This window comes from Balaenoptera physalus (genome assembly GCF_965194825.1).
Source record: "Balaenoptera physalus genome assembly, chromosome: 4".
NCBI classification, from domain to species: domain Eukaryota; kingdom Metazoa; phylum Chordata; class Mammalia; order Artiodactyla; family Balaenopteridae; genus Balaenoptera; species Balaenoptera physalus.
In genome coordinates this window covers 92,912,887-92,933,826 of record NC_138891.1, presented here as the reverse complement: position 1 = coordinate 92,933,826, position 20,940 = coordinate 92,912,887, and the positions used below count along the sequence as shown (strand labels likewise).

At 34.7% G+C, this 20,940-nt stretch overlaps 1 protein-coding gene across 1 annotated transcript in view; it reads right to left on the bottom strand.

Moving 5' to 3' along the window:
- LOC309660121 (uncharacterized protein) overlaps positions 1 to 20,940 on the bottom strand; it is a 1,229,325-nt gene that overhangs the window by 279,906 nt on the left and 928,479 nt on the right. The window contains exon 11 of the mRNA XM_082460663.1: positions 8,071 to 19,651. The gene's annotated coding sequence lies outside the window, so the exon portion shown is untranslated. The remainder of the gene's footprint in view (positions 1 to 8,070; positions 19,652 to 20,940) is intronic.

The following is a 20,940-nucleotide window of genomic DNA, read 5'->3' as shown; positions in this document are numbered from 1 at the left end:
TGTAGTTATCTTAATTTCAATTTGTATTTTTCAGGTTTCTCAACCCAAGTTCACCTTTTCTCTGTAATTCTCCCTCCCTCCCTAATAAACAAACTAGCAGTGTGTCTCTCATCATGCTCTTGATTCTTGGCATTGGGATGTCCAGAGGAAGGATAGAAGGATGTAAAGGCCTTGCAGACAAGGGTCTTTGGAAGGCATGTAATCCAGCTCACCATCTCAGGAAGTAATATTTTCTATGTCCTCCTTGAACACTGGATATTCAGCTTGTTTAAAAGTTTCTTAGAGTGGAACATTCACCATCTAATGTGGCAAACTCTCAAATAGCTTTGGTGTTTTTTATGCAATTCCTAACTTTTCTTTTTAGGTATAGTTGATTTACAATATTATATAAATTACAGGTGAACTACACAGGGATTCACGATTTTAAAGGTTATACTCCATTTATAATTATTATAAAATATTGGCTATATTTCCTGGTTTATACAATATCATTGTAGCTTATTAATTTTATACGAGTAGTCTGTAACTTTTAATTTCCTACTCCTATCATGCACCTCCTTCCTCCCTCTCCTCACTGGTAACCACAAGTTTTTTCTCAATATCTGTGAGTCTGTTTCTGATTTATTATATTCATTTGTTTTATTTTGGAGATTACACATACAAGTGATAACGTACAGTATTTGTATTCATGCGTCTGACTTATTTCACTAAGCATAATACCATCCAGGTCCATCCATGTTGCTGCAAATAACAAAATTTCATTCTTCTTTTATGGCCGAGTAGTTTTCCATATATACTTCAAATACACACACACACACACACACACGTATCTCCAAAATCTTCTTTATCCATTCATCTGTTGATGGACACTTAGGTTGATTCCATATCTTGGCAATTGTAAATAGTGCTGCTATGAACATTAGGGTGCATGTATCTTTTCGAATTAGTGTTTTTGTTTTCTTTGGATATATACTTAGGAGTGAAATTGCTCAGTGGTATGATGGTTCTATTTTTAGTTTTTTGAGGAATTTTCATACTGTTTTTCACAGTGGCTGCACCAATTTACATTCCCACAACAGTGTACAAGGGTTTCCTTTTCTCCACATTCTTGCCCACATTTATTATTTGTGGTCTTTTTGATGATAGGCATTCTGATAGGTGTGAGATGATATCTCACTGTGGTTTTGATTTGCATTTCTCTGATGATTAGCAATTTTGAGTGCCTCCATGTACTTGTTGGCCATCTGCTTCTATCTTTGGAAGACTGTCTATTCAGGTCTTCTGCCCATTTTTAATGGGGTTGTTTGTTTTTTGATCGTGAATTGTATGAGCTGTTTATACATTTTGGATAAATATGCACACAAAAAAAGAGAAAGGAATCCAAACATAACATTAAAGATAATCATCAAATCACAAAGGACGATTATAAAAGAATAAGAAAGGAACAAAAAAGAACTACAAAAACAATCCCCAAATAATTAACAAAATGGAGTAAGTATGTACCTATCAATAATTACTTTAAATGTAAATGGACTAAATGTTCCAATCAAAAGACATAGAGTGGCTTAATGGACACAAAAGCAAGACCCATATATATGCTGCTTATAAGAGACTCACTTCAAATCTAAAGATACACACAGAATGAAACTGAGGGGATGGCAAAATGTATTCCATGTAAATGAAAACCAAAAGAAAGCTGGGAGAGCAATACTTATATCAGACAAAATAGAATTGAAAACAAAGACTGTAACAGACAAACAAGAACATTACATAATGATCAAGCGATCATTCCAAGAAGAAGATATAACAATTGTAAATATGTATGTATCCAACATAGGAGCACCTAAATACATAAAGCAAATATTAGCAGACATAAAGGGAGAAATTGACAGTAACACAATGCTAGTGGTGGACTTTAACACCCCACTTACATCAACAGACAGATCATCCAGACGGAAAATCAATACGAAAACACTGGCCTTAAATGACACGTTAGAGCAGATGGACTTAATAGATATATAGAGAACATTCCACCCAAAAGCATAATTCACATTCTTTTCAAGTGCTCCTGAAACATTCCCCAGGATAGATTACATGATAGGTCACAAAGGAAGCCTTGGTAAATTTAGGAAAACTGAAACCATATCAAGTATTTTTTCCAAACACAACACTATGAGACTAGAAATCAACTACAAGGAAAAAACTGCAAATAACACAAGCCCATGGATGCTGAACAATATGTTACTGAACAACCAATGTATCACTGAAGGAATCAAAGAAGAATTCAAAAAGTGCCTGGAAAGGCCACCATTAAAAAGTCTACAAATAACAAATGCTGGAGAGGGTGTGGAAAAAAGGGAACCCTCCTGTACTGTTGGTGAAAATATAAATTGGTGCAGACACTATGGAAAACAGTATGGAGGTTCTTTAGAAAACGAAAAATAGACTTGCCATATTATCCAGCAAATCCACTCCTGGGCATGTATCTGGAGAAAAATATAATTTGAGAAAATACATGCACCCCAACGTTCATAGCAACATTATTAACAATAGCCAAGACATGGAAGCAACCTACATGTCCATCAACAGATGAATGGATAACGAAAATGTGGTACATATATACAATGGAGTACTACTCAGCCATAAAAAAGAATGAAATAATGCCACTGGCAGCAACATGGATGGACCTAGATACTATCATACTAAGTGAAGTAAGTTGGAAAGAGAAAGATAAATATCATATGATATCACTTATATGTGGAATATAAAATATGATACAAATGAACTTATTTATAAATTAGAAAAAGACTCACAGACATAGAAAACAAATTTATTGTTACAAAAGGGGAAAGGGGTTGGGTGAGGGACAAATTAGGAGTATGGAATTAGCAGATACAAAGTACTATATATAAAATAGGTAAACAACAAGGTCCTATATATAGCACAGGGAACTATATTCAATATCCTATAATAATCCATAATGGAAAAGAATATGGAAAATACAACTGAATTACTTTACTGTATACCAGAAACAAACACAATATTGTAAATCAACTATACTTCAATAAAAAAAAAATTTAAAAAGTACCTGGAGACAAATGAAAACAAAAACACACCTATCCAAAATCTATGGGATGCAGCAAAAGCAGTTCTAAGAGGGAAGTTTACAGAAAACAAAAAAAATCTCAAATAAACAACCTAAGCTTACACCTAAAGGATCAAACAAAACCCCTTAGTATAAGGGAAGAAATAATAAAGTTCAGAGCAGAAATAAATGAAATAGAGACTAAAAATCAATAGGAATAATCAATGAAACTAAGGGCTGGTTCATTGGAAAGATAAAATTGATAGACCTCTAGCCAGACTCATCAAGAAAAAATGAGATAAGACCCAAATCAATAAAATCAGAAATTAAAAAGGAGAAGTTATAACTGACACCACAGAAATACAAAGGATCATAAGAGATTACTACAAAAAGCTATACACCAACAAAATGGACAACCTAGAAGAAATGGACAAATTCCTAGAAATGTAGAATCTCTCAAGACAAAAGCAGGAAGGAATAGAAAATACAAATAGAATAATTACTAGTAATGAAATTGAATCAGTAATGAAAAAAAAATCCCAACAAACAAAATTCCAGGCCCAGTTGGTTTCAGAGGTGAATTCTATGAAACATGTGAAGAATAAAAGCCATATGTTCATCTCAATAGATGCAGAAAAAACTTTTGACAAAATTCGACACCAATTTATGATAAAAACTCTCCAGAGTGTGGGTATGGAGGGAACATACCTCAACATAATATAGGCCATATATGATAAGCCCACATATAACATCATATTCAACAGTGAAAAGTTGAAAGTATTTCCTCTAAGATCAGGAACCAGATAAGAATGCCCACTCTCCGCACTTTTACTCAACATAGTATTGGAAGTCCTAGCCACAGCAATCAGAGAAAAGTAAATAAAAGGAAACCAAATTGGAAAGGAAGAAGTAAAACTCTCTGTTTGCAGATGGCATGATATTCTACATATCCTAAGAACGCCACCAAAAAAACTATTAGGGCTCATCAATGAATTTGGTAAAGTTGCAGGATACAAAATTAATATACAGAAATCTGTTGCATTTACATACACTAACAACAAAATAGTGGAAAGAGAAATTAAGGAAATAATCCCATTTACCATTGCATCACAAAGAATAAAATACCTAGGAATAAATCTAACTAAGGAGGTAGAAGACTTGTACTCAGAAATCTATTACACTGATGAAAGACACTGGAGATAACTCTAACAGATGAAAAGATATACTATATTCTTGGATTGGAAGAATTAATATTGTTAAAATGACCATACTACCCAAGACAATCTACAGATTCAATGCAATCTACAGATTCCTGGTATCTACAAAATACCAAGAGCAGTTTTCACATAACTAGAACAAAAAAAAATTAAATTTGTATGGAAACACAAAAGACCCTAAATAGTCAAAACAATCTTGAGAAAGAACAGAGCAGGAGTATCATGTGCCCTGACTTCAGCCTATACTATAAAGCTACAGTAATCAAAACAGTATGATTTTTGTGCCAAAACAAGCACAAAAACTGTTTTGTGTCAAAAACTGGCACAAAAACAGATACATAGATCAATGGAACAGAAAAGAGAACACAGAAATAATCCCCACACTTATGGTCAATTAATCTATGCAAAGGAGGCAAGAATATACAATGGAGAAAAGACAATCTCTTCAATGAGTGGTGTTGGGAAAACTGGACAGCTACATGTAAAAGAATAAAATTAGAACATCTCAGTTCACATTTCACACCATTCACAGAGATAAACTCAAAATGCATTAAAGACCTAAATGTAAGACCAGAAACCATAAAACTCCTAGAAGAAAACATAAACAGAACACTCTGATATAAATTATAGCAATACTGTTTTGGATCTGTCTCCTAAGGCAAAAGAAACAAAAGCAAAAATAAACAAATGGGACTTAATTAAATTTAAAAGCTTTTCACAGCAAAGGAGACCATATACAAAAGAAAAAGACAGCCTATTGCATGGGAGAAAATATTTGCAAATGATATGACCAATAAGGAGTTAATATCTTCTTTATAATTTTTTCTAAAAGCAAACAAATATACAAACAAAAATATAGAACCTAAGGTTACTTTAAGAGAAAACTTTAAGAGAAAGACCAAGTTTTTTGCCCTTTAGGGTAATTCTTTGTCTGGATTCTTTTTTTTTTTTTTTTTTTTTTAAAGCATCTAGTATTTACAGAATATATCCCTTGCTTGGAAAGTGAACAGATGAGCCTTAAGCAGCTTGGGGCGGAAGGTGAACTGTCCCCTGATGCTGGGCTTATAAGGTTGTCTTGTTTTCACCAATCAACCTACAGTACCCAGAGGCATTTGCATATTGTATATACCCTCTCCTTCAGACAAATCAACTCTGAATATTTGGAAAAAATCTATCTTCTTTAAATTTGGAGATTTTGAATCATTAAGCAAAGATTAAAATATTATCAGATTAGGGATAAAGTACAGTATCCGAAAAGAATTTTCAAAACACATTTATTGGTTTCATTTAATTTGAAAATATTTGCCAACAATAGTTTAATGCTAATGCTAATAGATGCATTAATAAACAGCATGACGAAATGTTTTCAACATGTTCTCACACTTTGATCTCTAGCTCTTTTTTTCGGCCCTACTTGAACAAACTTATTCTAACACATCTCTATTCAGGAGTTTTCCTAGTAGGATATTTCATATAAGAGCAACTGGATATTTATGATATTTGAGCAATATAAGTAGATTTTAACATTTTTCAAAATGTTTCCATAAATATAAAATTCATACATAATCATACAATTCTGTTGGTTCAGTTTAATTCATATATTCAATACATTACAGAGATTCTGAGATGAAATTTTCTATGTAGTAATATACTTGGATATCACATACAAACTATTCATATACTTATATAAATCTACAGTATGTGGTTTAAACAGTGTACAGAAGCTGATCACCAACATTTGGAAGTATTTGCTTCCCAGAGCTGTGTATTATAATTGCCAAACTTATTCCATCATTGAAAATCAAATACCAACTAAAATTTAAAATGAAGCCCAGACTTTTGTTGGAAGTTTTTAAATCACAGTTTCAATTTCAATACTTGTGACTTGACTGTTTATATTTTCTATTTCTTCCTGGTTCAGTCTTGGGAGAGTGTACCTTTCTAAGAATTTGTCCATTTCTTCAAGGTTGTCCATTTTATTGGCATATAGTTGCTTGTAGTAGTCTCTTATACTCCTTTGTATTTCTGTGGTGTCTGTTATACTTCTCCTTTTTTGTTTCTAATTTTATTGATTTGAGCGCTCTCCCTCTTTTTCTTGATGACTCTGGCTAAAGGTTTACCAATTTGTTCATCTTCTCAAAGAACCAGCTTTTAGTTGCATTGATCTTTTCTATTGTTTCATTTCTATTTCATTTATTTCTGCTCTGATCTTTATAATTTCTTCCTTCTACTAACTTTAGGTTTTGTTCATTCTTCTTTCTCTAGTTGCTTTATGTGTAAGGTTAGGTTGTTTATTCGAGATTTTTCCTGAGGTAAGACTGCAGTCTATAAACTTCCCTCTTAGAACTGCTTTTGCTGTGTTCCATAGGTTTTAGATCATCATGCTTTCATTTTCAATTATCTCTATGTATTTTTTGATTTCCTCTTTGATTTCTTCAGTGATCCATTTGTTGTTTACTAGCATATTGTTTAGCCTCCATGTGTTTGTGTTTTTTAGATTTTTTTTCTTGTAGTTGATTTCTAATCTCATAGCATTATGGTCGGAAAAGATGCTTGAAATGATTTCAGTTTTCTTAAATTTACTGAGGCTCACTTTGTGGCCCAGCATGTGATTAATCCTGGAGAATGCACCATGTGCACTTGAGAAGAATGTGTATTCTGCTGCTTTTCAATGGAATGCTGTATAAATATCAATTAAGTCCATCTGGTCTAAGGTGTCATTTAAGGGCTGTGTTTCTTATTGATTTTCTGTCTGGATGATCTGTCCATTGATGAAAGTGAGGTGCTAAAGTCCCCCACTATTAGTGTGTTACTGTTGATTTCTCCTTTTATGCTTGTTAGTATTTGCCTTATAAATTGAGGTACTCCTATGTTGGGTTCATATATATTTACAATTGTTATATCTTCTTCTTGGATTGATCCATTGATCATTATGTAGTGTCCTTCTTTGTCTCTTGTAACAGTCTTTACTTTAAAGTCTCTTTTGTCTGATATGAATATTGCTATTTCAGCTTTCTTTTGATTTCTATTTGCATGAAATACATTTTTCCATGTGATTAAAAAACTTCCAACAAACAAAAGTCCAGGACCAGATGGCTTCACAGGCAAATTCTATCAAACATTTAGAGAAGAGTTAACACCTACACTTCTGAAATTATTCCCCAAAATATATCAGAGGAAGGAACACTCCTAAACTTATTCTATGAGGCTACCATCACCCTGATACCAAAAGCAGACAAAGATACCACACACACACACACAAAAATCACAGGCCAATATCATTGATGAACATAGACGCAAACATCCTCAACAAAATACTAGCAAACCGAATCCAACAATACATTAAAAGGATCATACAACTGAGCAAGTGGGAATTATCCCAGGGATGCAAGTATCTTTCAATATCTGCAAATCAATCAGTATGATACACCACATGAACAAATTGAAAAATTAGAAACCATATGATCATCTCAAAAGATGCAGAAAAAGCTTTTGACAAAATTCAACACCCATTTATGATAAAAACTCTCCAGAAAGTGGGAATAGAGGAACATACCTCAACATAATAATGGCCATATATGACAAACCTACAGCTAACATCATACTCAGTGGTGAAAAGGTGAAAGCATTTCCTCTCAGATCAGGAAAAAACAACAATGTCCACTCTCACCACTCTTATTCAACATAGTTTTGGTAGTCCTAGCCACGACATTCAGAGATGAAAAAGAAATAAAGGGAATCCAAATTGGAAAGAAGTAAAATTGTCACTGTTTGCAGATGACATGATACTATACATAGAAAATCCTAAAGATGCTACCAGAAAATTACTAGAGCTCCTCAATGAATTTGGTAAAGTTGCAGGATACAAAATTAATATACAGAAATCTGTTGCATTTCTATACACTAACAAGAGATCAGAAAGAGAAATTAAAGAAACAATCCCATTTACCATTGCATCAAAAAGAGAAAAATACATAGGAATAAACCTACCTAAGGAGGCAAAACACCTGTACTCCAAAAACTATAAGACACTGATGAAAGAAATCGAAAATGACACAAACAGATGGAAAGATATACCATGTTCATGGATTGGAAGAATCAATATTGTCAAAATTACTATACTGTCCAAGGCAATCTGCAGATTCAATGCAATCCCTATCAAATTATCAATGGCATTTTCCACAGAACTAGAACAAAAAAATCTTAAACTTTGTATGGAGACACAGAAGACCCCAAATAGCCAAAGCAATCCTGAGAAAGAAAAACGGAGCTGGAGGAATCAGGCTCCCTGACTTCAGACTATACTACAAAGCTACAGTCATCAAAACAGTATGGTACTGGCACAAAAACAGAAATACAGATCAATGGAACAGGATAGAAAGCCCAGAAATAAACCCATGCACTTATGGTCAATTAATCTACAACAAAGGAGGCAAGAATATACAATGGAGAAAAAACAGTCTCTTCAATAAATGGTGCTGGGAAAACTGGACAGCTACATGTAAAAAAAATGAAATTAGAACATTCTCTAACACCATACAGAAAAATAAACTCAAAATGGATTAAAGAACTAACTGTAAGACCAGATACTATAAAACTCTTAGAGGAACAGATAGGCAGAACATACTTTGACAAAAGTCACAGCAATATCTTTTTTGATCCATCTCCTAGAGCAAGGGAAATAAAAATAAAAATAAACAAATGGGACCTAATCAAACTCAAAGGCTTTTGCACAGCAAAGGAAACCATAAACAAAAAGAAAAGACAACCCACAGGATGGGAGAAAATATTTGCAAACAATGTGACCGACATGAGCTTAATCTTCAAAATTTACAAACAGCTCCTGCAGGTCAATATAAAAAAAAATCAAACAACCCAATCAAAAAACGGGCAGAAGATCTAAATAGACATTTCTCCAAAGAAGACATACAGTTGGCCAAGAGGCACATGAAAAGATGCTCAACATTGTTAATTATTAGAGAAAAGCAAATCAAAACTACAATGAGATATCACCTCACACCTGTCAGAATGGCCATCATCAAAAAGTATACAAACAATAAATGCTGGAGAGAGTGTGGAGAAAAGGGAACCCTCCTACACCGTTGGTGGGATGTAAATTGGTGCAGCCACTATGGAGAACAGTATGGATGTTCCTTAAGAAACTAAAAGTAGAGCTACCATATGATCCAGCAATCTCACTCCTGGGCGTATACCCAGAGAAAAACATGGTTTGAAACATGCACCTCAATGTTCATTGCAGCGTTGTTTACAATAGCCAAGACATGGAAGCAACCTAAATGTCCACTGACAGAGGAATGGATAAAGAAGATGTGGCACATATATACAATGGAATATTACTCAGCCATTAAAAAGAATGAAATAATGCCTTTTGCAGCAACATGGTTGGACTTGGGGATTATCATACTAAGTGAAGTAAGTCAGACAGAGAAAGACAAATAGCATATGATATCGCTTATATGTGAAATCTAAAAAAAAAAAAAAAACAAACAAACTTATTTACAAAACAGAAACAGACTCACAGGCTTAGAGAACAAATTTATGGTTACCAAGGGGGAAGGGTGGGAGGAGGAACAGATTGGGAGTTTGGCATTGACATGTACACACTGCTATATTTAAAATAGGTAAACAACAAGGACCTCCTGTGTATCACAGGGAACTCTGCTCCATACTCTATAATAACCTAAATGGGAAAAGAATTTGAAAAAGAATAGATACAGGTATATGTGTAACTGAATCACTTTGCTGTACACATGAAACTGACACCACATCGATAACTTTATTCTGATATAAAATAAAAATTAAAAAATAAATAAAATAAAAATGAAGCCCTGGCCACTGATCTTACTTTCTTTAGCCTCAGATTTAAGACTGACAAAATAATGAGGTTTGGTTACATGAGCCCTAAGACCTTCTTCAGCTCTAATATTCCATATTTTATGTTCCAAAGTAAATAACACGAACCCTTAGTATTTTAAATTTCCTTCAACTGAAAACTTTCTTATCAGTGATGAAATAAAATTCACTGTGTTTTCCCTTTACATCAGTTTTCACAGTTAGCAATTATAAATTTTGTAATTATTCAATTAATGTCTTTCTATTTCACTGTTTTGTAACAGTCATAAGGGCAAAGAGCATGTCTATTTTATTTATCATTCATCCACAGCACATACCACCATGCCTGGCATGTAGCAAGTACCCTGAAAACATTCATATAAAACGGATAAATCAACAAATGAATGGTTGAAACAGACTCCCTTCTTTCTGTTGAAAGAAAGATCCTTGGATATAGAAGAGGCAGGCTGGGTTCCAAACACCCCACTTGTCTCCATTCCTGGGGTACACAGGTCTCCAGAGCCTTCTGTTCTCTTGATCCAGATGTTTGGGGGTCACTCCTGGGTCCTAAAAGGATTCCCAGGTGATTGCCTATGTAACCTTGGGCTCATCACAGCATAGTAATGAAATGTGCAACTACTTACAGAATAGATCCACTTATTAATAGTTGCTTATCAGTAACCAATGCTGCACTGACTGCCTTTTTAAATGACTCCTCCCAATCTTTTGAACTGTTTTTTTCCAACAAGCATTGAGTCTGTGATAGCATCTCTCTGAGGTCGCTACCCTAGCAGTCAGCTCTTTTGATCTGTTTCCTGATTCATCTACCAGGCTCCGGAAGAAAGTTTTTGCTATCCTGGCAATCATTATGAACAAATAATTCTAGGCTTAATCCTCTTAAAATAAAATTCCTTCTTATCTGTGGTTATAAGCTAAGATCTTCTAGGAAAGGCTTTGCTGAGAATAACCCACTCTGTTCTTATGGCTTGGACTTTGGCTCTCTGAATACCTGAACTCTCTATGACCCTCTTAAATAAAGACAGTATTGGTTTGGCTGTTGCTCTGGATGCCAGATGGGCAGGAAGCCCATCTCCTTTATAAGTGCATACTTAAAAAATACACATAATTTTACTATTACTTTTATCTGCCATGCATTTTAATTTTATGCACAGAAACATCCTACGTAATATCCTTAATCAATCTTTTAAGAAAAAAATCACAGTGAACTTGAATTAGATTCTTTGAATGAAAGGCAAGCAAAAAGCAACAAACATACATGGATCACCTACCTATTCTGTGTCAGACACTATGCTAGGCATCTCATGTGCTCTGTAGCAAGAAAAAAACCCACTATTTAGGCAGTGACATTCTACTGTTCCATTACATTTTTAGTCATAGAAATTCGAATAGACTATTTCTCTTGGATATAGCCCACAACTCTAGAGATATTTAAAAATAACTAAGTGACGTTGTTACTGATGGATTTATCTGCCTTAAAGAGAATTAGTGAACTGCATAGCATCATCCCTCATATATAATTATGAGACTACTGATCCACTCCCAGAGGGTTAACCCCCTTGGAGCTATCTAGCTGCTACTGTCATTGATTTTCATTGATTCTTCACTAGGTTCTCACGTTCTTATTCCTTGTGTTATATTTCCAACACAAATATTACTACTAGGCCATATTACCCCTTTGTGAGATTCAATTTAATAGTCTGCCAAATGAATGCATTTATCAAAGCTTGGGTCACTGTATCGAGGATTCTGAAGGCAAATATGAGTTCATCATGAAAAAGCTCTGGGATTGATTAACAGTGGCTGCCATTTGTACAAGAGGGCAGTAGTGACGTGTATGCTAGGTACTGCCATCTAGGTGAGAGATGGCTGTAGAAAAATCAAAATTTGCCTCTTGAAGAAATGTGCCCTAAAGTTGGCCTGGTACCCAATAAAAAGATACACATCCTATTATTTCTCTTCTTCACCATCCCCAGAAAGGAAGATCTATTTCTTATGATAAATGTGTTGCATAAGCTTCTTTTTGATACACTATACATTATTGAAGCTAACTTTTATAAACTAGATTTAAAAATCTCACTACCATGCACAGTATTGATTTCTATAGAAAAATACATTCTTCACTCCAAACTACTGACTTAAAAATGCATTATTAAGGACATGATTTTATTTCTTAAAATTCCTTTTTAAGAGAGTTAACTTGTACTTCCAGTGACCCAACGAAATTCTGCCATAATCTGAGGACAGAAGATATTGAAATGGATGACATCATCATGCTATTTACCAATGAAACTTTTTCTCTTCATGTATTGAAAGGGATTCAAAGAATAAGGGAAAAAAACCCTAGGGTAGAGGAATGAGACAGTCTCATGGAAATTCTAACAGCATCAATTCTCAAAATGTACTGCTAATTATGAGTTATAAACATAGCCTCCATTTTCAGCATCTAGAAATAATCTTTAGTTGTTATATATCCCTTATGCACGTCATAATTCAGGACCCAAGTCTGAGTCTCAGAGAGATTTCACTTATGTCTAAAGTACAGAGAGTTTGAATTTTTCCCCTAAAAGCAATCATACACATGGTTTAAAGAACATCAAAGCCAAGAGAGTAGCACCATATAATAAGCTTTCTATCAGAGCTCTCTATAAGTATTGAAGTCAGGTCAAACATCCAAGGTGTCCATTAGTGGTAATAAGAAAGGAACACAAAATAAAACTTGCTACCACTTAAAGTTGTACCAGCACAGATAGCCTCACAAGGAAGTCAAAACATCAAAAGGATCTGGCTAATCCTCTACACCACTGGCAATTTTTACCACTTAATACTGTGGGAAGGCCTATTTTTTATTCTGTGAGTTATCATTTGAAAACAAATTTCCTAGAGAGTTAGAAAAAAGAGAAAGAGAATGAACATTTAGGTAAGTACACAGGGAAAATGAAGGAGAATACATAGTTGTTAGGGCATTTACACAACATAGTTTTTAAAGATGAGGGTCGCTTTTTCTTTAAGGGATGGTAAACTTTCAGAGAATGAACAAATACAATACATTTTTAGTAGCTTGGAACTTCAACACTGCTTATCTGAGAAAGATGGAACATAAATAAGACATTTTGGTTTAGAGAAACAAATTCTCCTTTATATTACCTTATCTTAATTTGAGAAATCATTCTGCATTCCTAAAATGGGCTTTCCAATGAGATAAAGTGACATGTTAATTATCTGTTAATTGAATTTTGGAGGTTTTAATTGCAAATGTAAGTATAGTTAAAAGATGAAGCTATAAAATATTTAATAAATGTTATTGGATGGGGTGTTGTGAAGGATTCAGTGGTAGAAGATATCATATTTGTCCTCAAGGCACTAGCACATTTGTTGTAGAGAAAAGAAACACCTATGATGGAACAGTGTAAAAGAATGATGTACAAGGTCCAACGCTACATTAAATGACGTGAATTCTAAAATTAAGAATTCAGCATAGACTGTGGAAAGTTCAGGAGCTCTCAGAAATGGCTGCAGTTTTAATTTCTACTCTGAAAACTAAATAAAATAACATTAATATAGTTTTCATTTTAAAATTAATCTATTTGCAAGCCTTCCAGTTCATACTGAATGAGCATGTACAGTGATTATTAGAGATCAGCTAAGCATGATTACAGTTCATTCACTTAATGGCTTATCCTTCAGCTGAACACTCTGGCCACTCTGATGATTTTGACTGTTACAAAGCCTAAAATTGCTTTAGTCATAAACATATAATATAAATTTATAATGGATCATGAATCAAAGAGAAAGCACAAGAAACGTTATGTTGAAAAACAAGTGACTCTTAATTGACAAGTGAACTCCGATAGGCAAGAAACATCATATTCTCCATCTTTGTTTGTGTACTTAGTTTAAATGGATTCGATGACTCAGTCCTGCTGGGTCAGGGGGGAATTTTACCTTGGTCATGACTGGGCTTCCCTGCTCATCTCCACCACTTGCAGGCATAGGTCCCGGGTTTTACACACAGCTCAGCTGAGGAGATTTCTCTAGCCTTCTCTTTTCCCTGGTTCTTCTGAGGAGCTTATGTTCTGAGTCTTCTAATTAGTCTGTTAATATCTACTAGCTTTGCTTCTGCTGCTATGCTGGGGGTACAGACACTCTGAAGTGTTTTGAAACCCCAGGGCCTGGACTGCAGCCTCTATACGTGCACAGTGGACATACTCCCCCACGGCATCAAGCAACCTTACTCCAATGCCATGCACTTGGGTGTGGTCTTGCCTTTCCCTCTGATGTCACAACATGGTCAGGCTCTCGGGGTCACAGAGAAGAAAAGCCATGAAACATGTTGCCTTTAAATGGTTTCGGCTTTCCTTTACAAACCTTTTTTGAGGCAATGACAAGGCAGATTCTTTTTAGGCGTGAAAACTCCATTTCTTGGGTCTTTAGTAAACACAACTAGCACAAACTGATGGGGAAATGAGTATAAAGCAGGGAGACTCAGCATACAATGATATTCCATATTTTAGCTTGGGTTAATTTCTGACAATGCACATACTAGAAATTAAATATGGTTAAAATTACCCTTGAAAAATCCATTTAATTTCCAATAAAGTACAGTATGCTCAACCCTATACTAAAATGTTTATGTGTAAATGATGCAAACATTAGTAATGTAAAAATAAGAGTATTTGTGTAGAGAATTTTAAGTTATCATACACATGTATCCTCTGAACAAATACTTTTTGTTTTTGTTTAGTTGTTCTTTCTTTCAGTTACCCTCTACAGCATGAGAGTTCGATTTGTATTAGGTCACATGTGAATATCATCCACCCTACAGCCTATGCTCAGAAGGAAGGCCAGTTCATTCTTTGGGGATTTCAATCTTTCCAGAGTTGCAACCAGTCTTTTTTTTGATACTGATGAACAACAGAGCCAACTGCTCACTTACAATGTCCAAGCCTTTCCCATGAAAAATTAAGACTTATTGTTAAGGTGAAATGGACTGTCTTCTGATTCAGTTTGGAGAATTTAAATGGTTGTGGACAACCCAATGAGGCCTACCTGACTCTGTGATCCACTTGATTAACCCTTTCTTAAAATCCTATTGTGCATTATCACAGTTTGAGCAAGTGTGGTATCATGCCATCATTAGCATGGAGTGGAGGACCACTGAAATAGACATGACCATATCCCAGAGGCCTATTACAGAAACAGTCAGAAAAAGCACTGATGAATTGCTTTGAATGCCAAGCCAAGACATTTATTTTTTTGCCATGCAGTAAGATGTTGTAATATATTTCTATGAGATTACTTACCAGAGGGAAAACTATTTGGTATTCTAATAACGAAAACTGGAAAAGAATTATAATAAGAGGTGAAACTACCCTACTTTGATAAGCTGTCTTTCAGAAACAGTATTTACATATATAAAATGCCAACACATAAAATGTAGCCTATTTTCAAGGCTGAGAGAGAAGAAAAAGAAAATAGTATTTGGGACACACATTAGGTGTAGGGCAGAATTCCTCATAGCGTGCATCAGAACCATGAGAGGTTGGGTAAAGGTAGAGAACATTGAGCCTTATCCAGTCTTATTAAATGAGATTATTTGGAGGTGGAGACCACAAATCTGCAAACTTAACATGCTATTTAGATGTTTTTCATGAATGCTAAATGCGAGGACCACTGTAGAAATCAGGTGAGAGGATTGATTCTAACGTGCCATTATTTTCTGAGTAAGTCACGTTTCTGAATTTCAATATCCTATTTTGCAAGTAAAGGAAAGTATTATCTGTAGCAACTACACCAAAGACTTCAGAAGATGACCAAATGAAAGATCAGATATGAAAGCACTTTCAAACTCAGAAGTCTGAAACAATACACATTGCTGTAGTTGTGATCTTTATTACCATCATACCTTGATTCTTCCCTCAAGCTCTACATTCCTTCTTCTATTCTGTGTGGTGCCATACCCTGTGGGAACCCAGGCCCAGTAGCCACTAATCTTTATAAGAGAAGAGTCTGTGATCCAGTCAATGAAAGTATCAAAGCTGGAGGGGATTTTAGTGTATTTTTTTTTAACATGTCTAATTCAATGTTTTATATGTGAAAATGTTGAGGCCTAGAGATTTGAAGTTATTTTATCAAGGCTTTTTCATATTAGAATATTAAGGATAATAGTTTTTATTTTATTTTAAAAGTTCATCACATATAGATACGCATTGATGAGTATGTTGGTTCTAAACTTTGTTTGCTCTTTCTTTCCCACTTGTGAACAAACATGTCAAAGAAAGGTTATTAGAAGGCCTGAGTCAAAGTTCCACGTTGGTGTGATTGCTCCTATAGCAAGAGGAGTGTCTGCTATCTGGATGGACTTTTAGAGCTTAATTCCAAAGTCCCAGTTTACATTTGTTGGAGATATCCCTGATCTTTCTATGATCTTTCTACTTTCTATAAACACCTTAGGCTTCAACAAAAATAGCTGTATACAAGTCAAGAAATCTGCTCAACACTGACAGAATATTTTGGTTGATAATCTGTAATCACAGATAGTAAGCATGACTGTTTCTAAATATAATCATCCACAGAATGAAAGGAAAGACCTAAGACCTAAGAAGACCTTAGAATAATAAAAACTATGTTTTCCATTTTACAGAAACACAAACTGAGGCCAAGAAATATTACTTTGCACCAAAGAAGTTTGAGATTATGATAGAATACCACCCTGACCTACTAACATATAACGCACATCAGTTTTTACGTCACAGGCTGCTAATTAAAAAAAACCCAAGCTTCCCTGCAAAGTACAATCTCATATCCAATGCCAGCTTTGCAGAAAGAGTAGTTAACAGGCTGCTAAATATTCCCTCCTCTAGTGTGCATTATCGGACTGATAAAACATGTGAAGGCGTGGAGCACAATCTGATGTGTGAGTGTTCTGAGGCAGAGTCTTTCATTTTAATTACACTTATTCCTCAACCGTAACCCTATTTCTCAGAAAACTAGTCAAACTGCTTTTAAATCCACATCTTCAGGATTATGCTAATTTAGGTTTCTATTTTATGTATACAACCCATTTCTTAATATCAAAAAATAAAAAGAAAACTCAGATTTTACCATCTTCTGTTTCAAAATAATAAGATTATTATATCAAGTGACTTAAATTCCATGGATGAAAACAGGTTTTCCAGGGTATTATTTTATATTACTTTCAGTGGAATTTTCTGTATCATGATGCATGCTATAAAGACCTGCTCTTAAGGTCACAAATAAAATATACAGTGGATTATTAAACACTCAAAGAAGGAACAATACACAAAGGTACTGCATATGGGAAATCAGCCAACAAATAAAATGTCAGCTCTGCCAGCAGCCAACACATGGATAAAGACAAATGTTCACTAGGAGGAAAAAGTAGTTCTGAATGATGACAATTGTGTAAAAATGCAATAATACAAGAGCCTTTTTCCAAATAAGAAACAGATGTGATTTGTCATGCTTTTTAGATTTAAAGCTATTTTTAGCACACTGTAGAAAAAGAAATATATTTCAAAAATGAAAGTGATCAACCATCAAGCGTATCTTCTGACATGAAAGTTTACACAAGAACTTTTTCGTAGTGAAGGATAAGCATTATGGTCTGGATTTTACTTTATGCCTAAAGAAAACTCATTTTGCTAAATCAGCAGTGAATGATGTTTGATTTGTTGCATTGTTACATTTTTTAAGTAAAATTAAATAATATTCATAATAAATTATTCATATGAAAGGCTTTGAGATAGTAGAGCTTGTTTTATGTGTGATGAGAAAAAAAGACATACATGGTCAATATAAAAATAGCTCTTAGTATTAACAATATTGAGGCATCATAATAATCTTTCTTTTTTATTCTTTTACTTCATTCCTCATCCTCTTGTAGATATGAATTTATGTCTATTCATTTCAGATGGTTTATATAATATACAATTTATACCCATATAATTTTCAAAAAATCGTATTATTTTATACCCAGTAAAGCCTAATTAACAGGATAAGTATGTGAGATCCTTTATTAACCAAAGATTATTTTTCCACATTCTTCTTATGTAATTACTATAATAAAACAAATCTTATAAAATTGAAATAATACATGAAGGTGTATATAACTAGGAGCATACTTAAATTGCACAAATGCCAGAATACAGGCATGGTGGATTTAGGCTACAAGCCACCTTAATTAAAGAGAATTAAATTTAGTGCCCAAATATACAACTCAAGAAAAAAAAGGTAGAAATGAACATTCCAAGACTTTTTCTCACTCCTGAAACCAAGGAGAGCAAAGGTTATTTTGATTCCTATTTGAACCAGAGAGCTTAAATTTTGTTCATTAAACCACACTGAATATAATATTCCATTAGCTCTCTGACACCAAGGAGATTACACTGAGTTGGGTAGTTGAAATTTACTACTAAATAATATACAGGAGTTAATACTACTAATAAAAATGTTGCAACAAGTACTAAATACAGGTTACTGAGTTCATAGGAGAGTCTACTCTCTTGGGCAGCTCATCATCTGGGGAGTCTGGAGACATGGTAGACTTAACCAGAGACTTCAAGATAGGAAAGCCTGGAGTAGAAAGAAAGGGTAGGAGAGCTCAAAGGGGACAAACTGGGTTAGTGGAATATGAAGTAGCTCTGATTCTAGCCATTTGGAGACAGTAATTAGAGAACAATGAGGGAGATGTGGTTTAAAAGATCATTTGGGCAGGAATGAGACTGGGTTAATTCAATGTCTGATCACTAAAGGCTTGATGAACTCAACTGATGCTTATTTCACCCTAAACCTGCATTTTGTACACAAATAGAAAATGGATCTAGAGATCTAAACATTTTTCATGCTTTTCCTTTTTAGTGGGGCTAAATTATTCAATGGCTACAGGATATAACAATTCTCAGCTATCACAACCAAGTTTCCTTCTAGTAACAGTGCATGTTCTTGCTTTTCTTCTCCACAGTACAAAGGGTTTCAAATCCCAGCACCATCTGCATTATTTAGAAAGAGATTTTCCTTTGTACAAGGTGACCAGGATAGCTTTGTCACTGCAATTCGTCATGCATTTTCTGCTTTCAGTACTTGGTCCCCACTGCACTGAAGTCCTAGCCCCCTGAGCTCAAAGCCTATCTTTAACACAAATGACATGTTAATGATTAGTAAAAACACAAAGCAGGGGGTTAATGACCAGAGCTGAAATTATGGACTTCATTTCCATCAGTTCAGCAGAGTCTGAAACAGCCAAAGAAAGGAAAGAGGTCCTGCTAATGCAGCTGCTCCTAAGCATGAGGGCAGCTTAACATTAACTTTCAGTCAGTGATCCACAGCTCTCGCGGGGAAACTCACCATTCTCCAGTTCATTGGGATGTGCTGCTCCCTGTGGACTTCAGACGGTTCCCTATTACTCAGATAGCAGCTGGGTGCCTGATAACAAGTTAGGTTTTCATTTATGAGATGCCTGGAAGATAACATAGGACAGAGCCCAGTAAAGATTTTTATTTGTATCTGTGAGGTGATTACAGCCTACTTCAGAAGATGAGCAGTGATGTGGAGCAGGGAGATGGCACCTTTCTATCTGCTCCCTTCTCTAGACCTCCTCAGAAATAGTTTATTTCTAATGGAATCCTGATCATACCACTCTCTTTCTTAAAACTATTAAACAGTTCACTATTGCTCTTAAGATAAAGACTGAGTTTCTTAATATGGTCTAGTCTCCTGCCTGGTCTGGCCCCAGCTGACCTCTCCAGTGTTAACTCACATTGAGATTCTCATTTCCATTCTCTGTACTCCAGTCAGAGTGGCCTTCTTTCAGCAGCTCCAGAGTACCTTGTTGGGTGCTGCCACAGGGCCTTTGCACATATTGTTCCAGCTTTCTGAAATGCTCTTCCCCTTTCTTCAGATATCTTAGCTCACATAGTCCTTAGGAAAGCTCTTCTCTGATCTCTCTGGTTAAATCAAATCAAATCCTTCCTAGAGATGAAATCAGAACATTGTACAACTCATTTACATACATTCGCATAGTTAGTTTTTAATGACTGTCTCCCTCTCTAGATGGTAAGCTCTATGATATCAGGTGAGCTCTCTGAAATCAAGTATTGCTCACCTTTGGATAACCAATCACCCAGTACATTGATAGGCAAATAGAGGACACTCATTAAATATTTGTGAAATGAAAGGATATATCAGGAGAAATAAAATCATAGGGATGAAAGGTGCTATACACACAGAGACATATTTGTATGTGTATACAAAAACACACACACAGTGGTTTTACAATTACAGAATTTGTAGAACACTTTGAAGAATATTAGAACACAAAAATGAGGCTCAAGACTATAAAAGGACAGGTTAAAAAAAAAAAAAAAAACCAAGGAAGAAGAATTGAATACAAAGAAAAAACGTAGCAATTAAAACCAGAATCATTGTACAAAATTCTTTTACATTAATCATATAGCCTACAATTTATATAAAATAAAATAATAAACTCACAGATTATTAAATTACACTGTTGTAGCTAAACCTGTGAAATGGAAATATCATCATGATACAAAGATTAAATGTACCCCATGCTTGAAGATTATGTAAAAAAAAAAAAAAAAGAACAATGTTAGCCTTCTTTGATAGAAGAAAGTAAAACTATGCTTTCTCCTGACTCTAGATAAACGCAAGAATATTTCCACCTAAAATTCATAAGTGTTCTTACAGGTAGATAAGACACCAACACCACAGGTGATGATAATTCAAGGT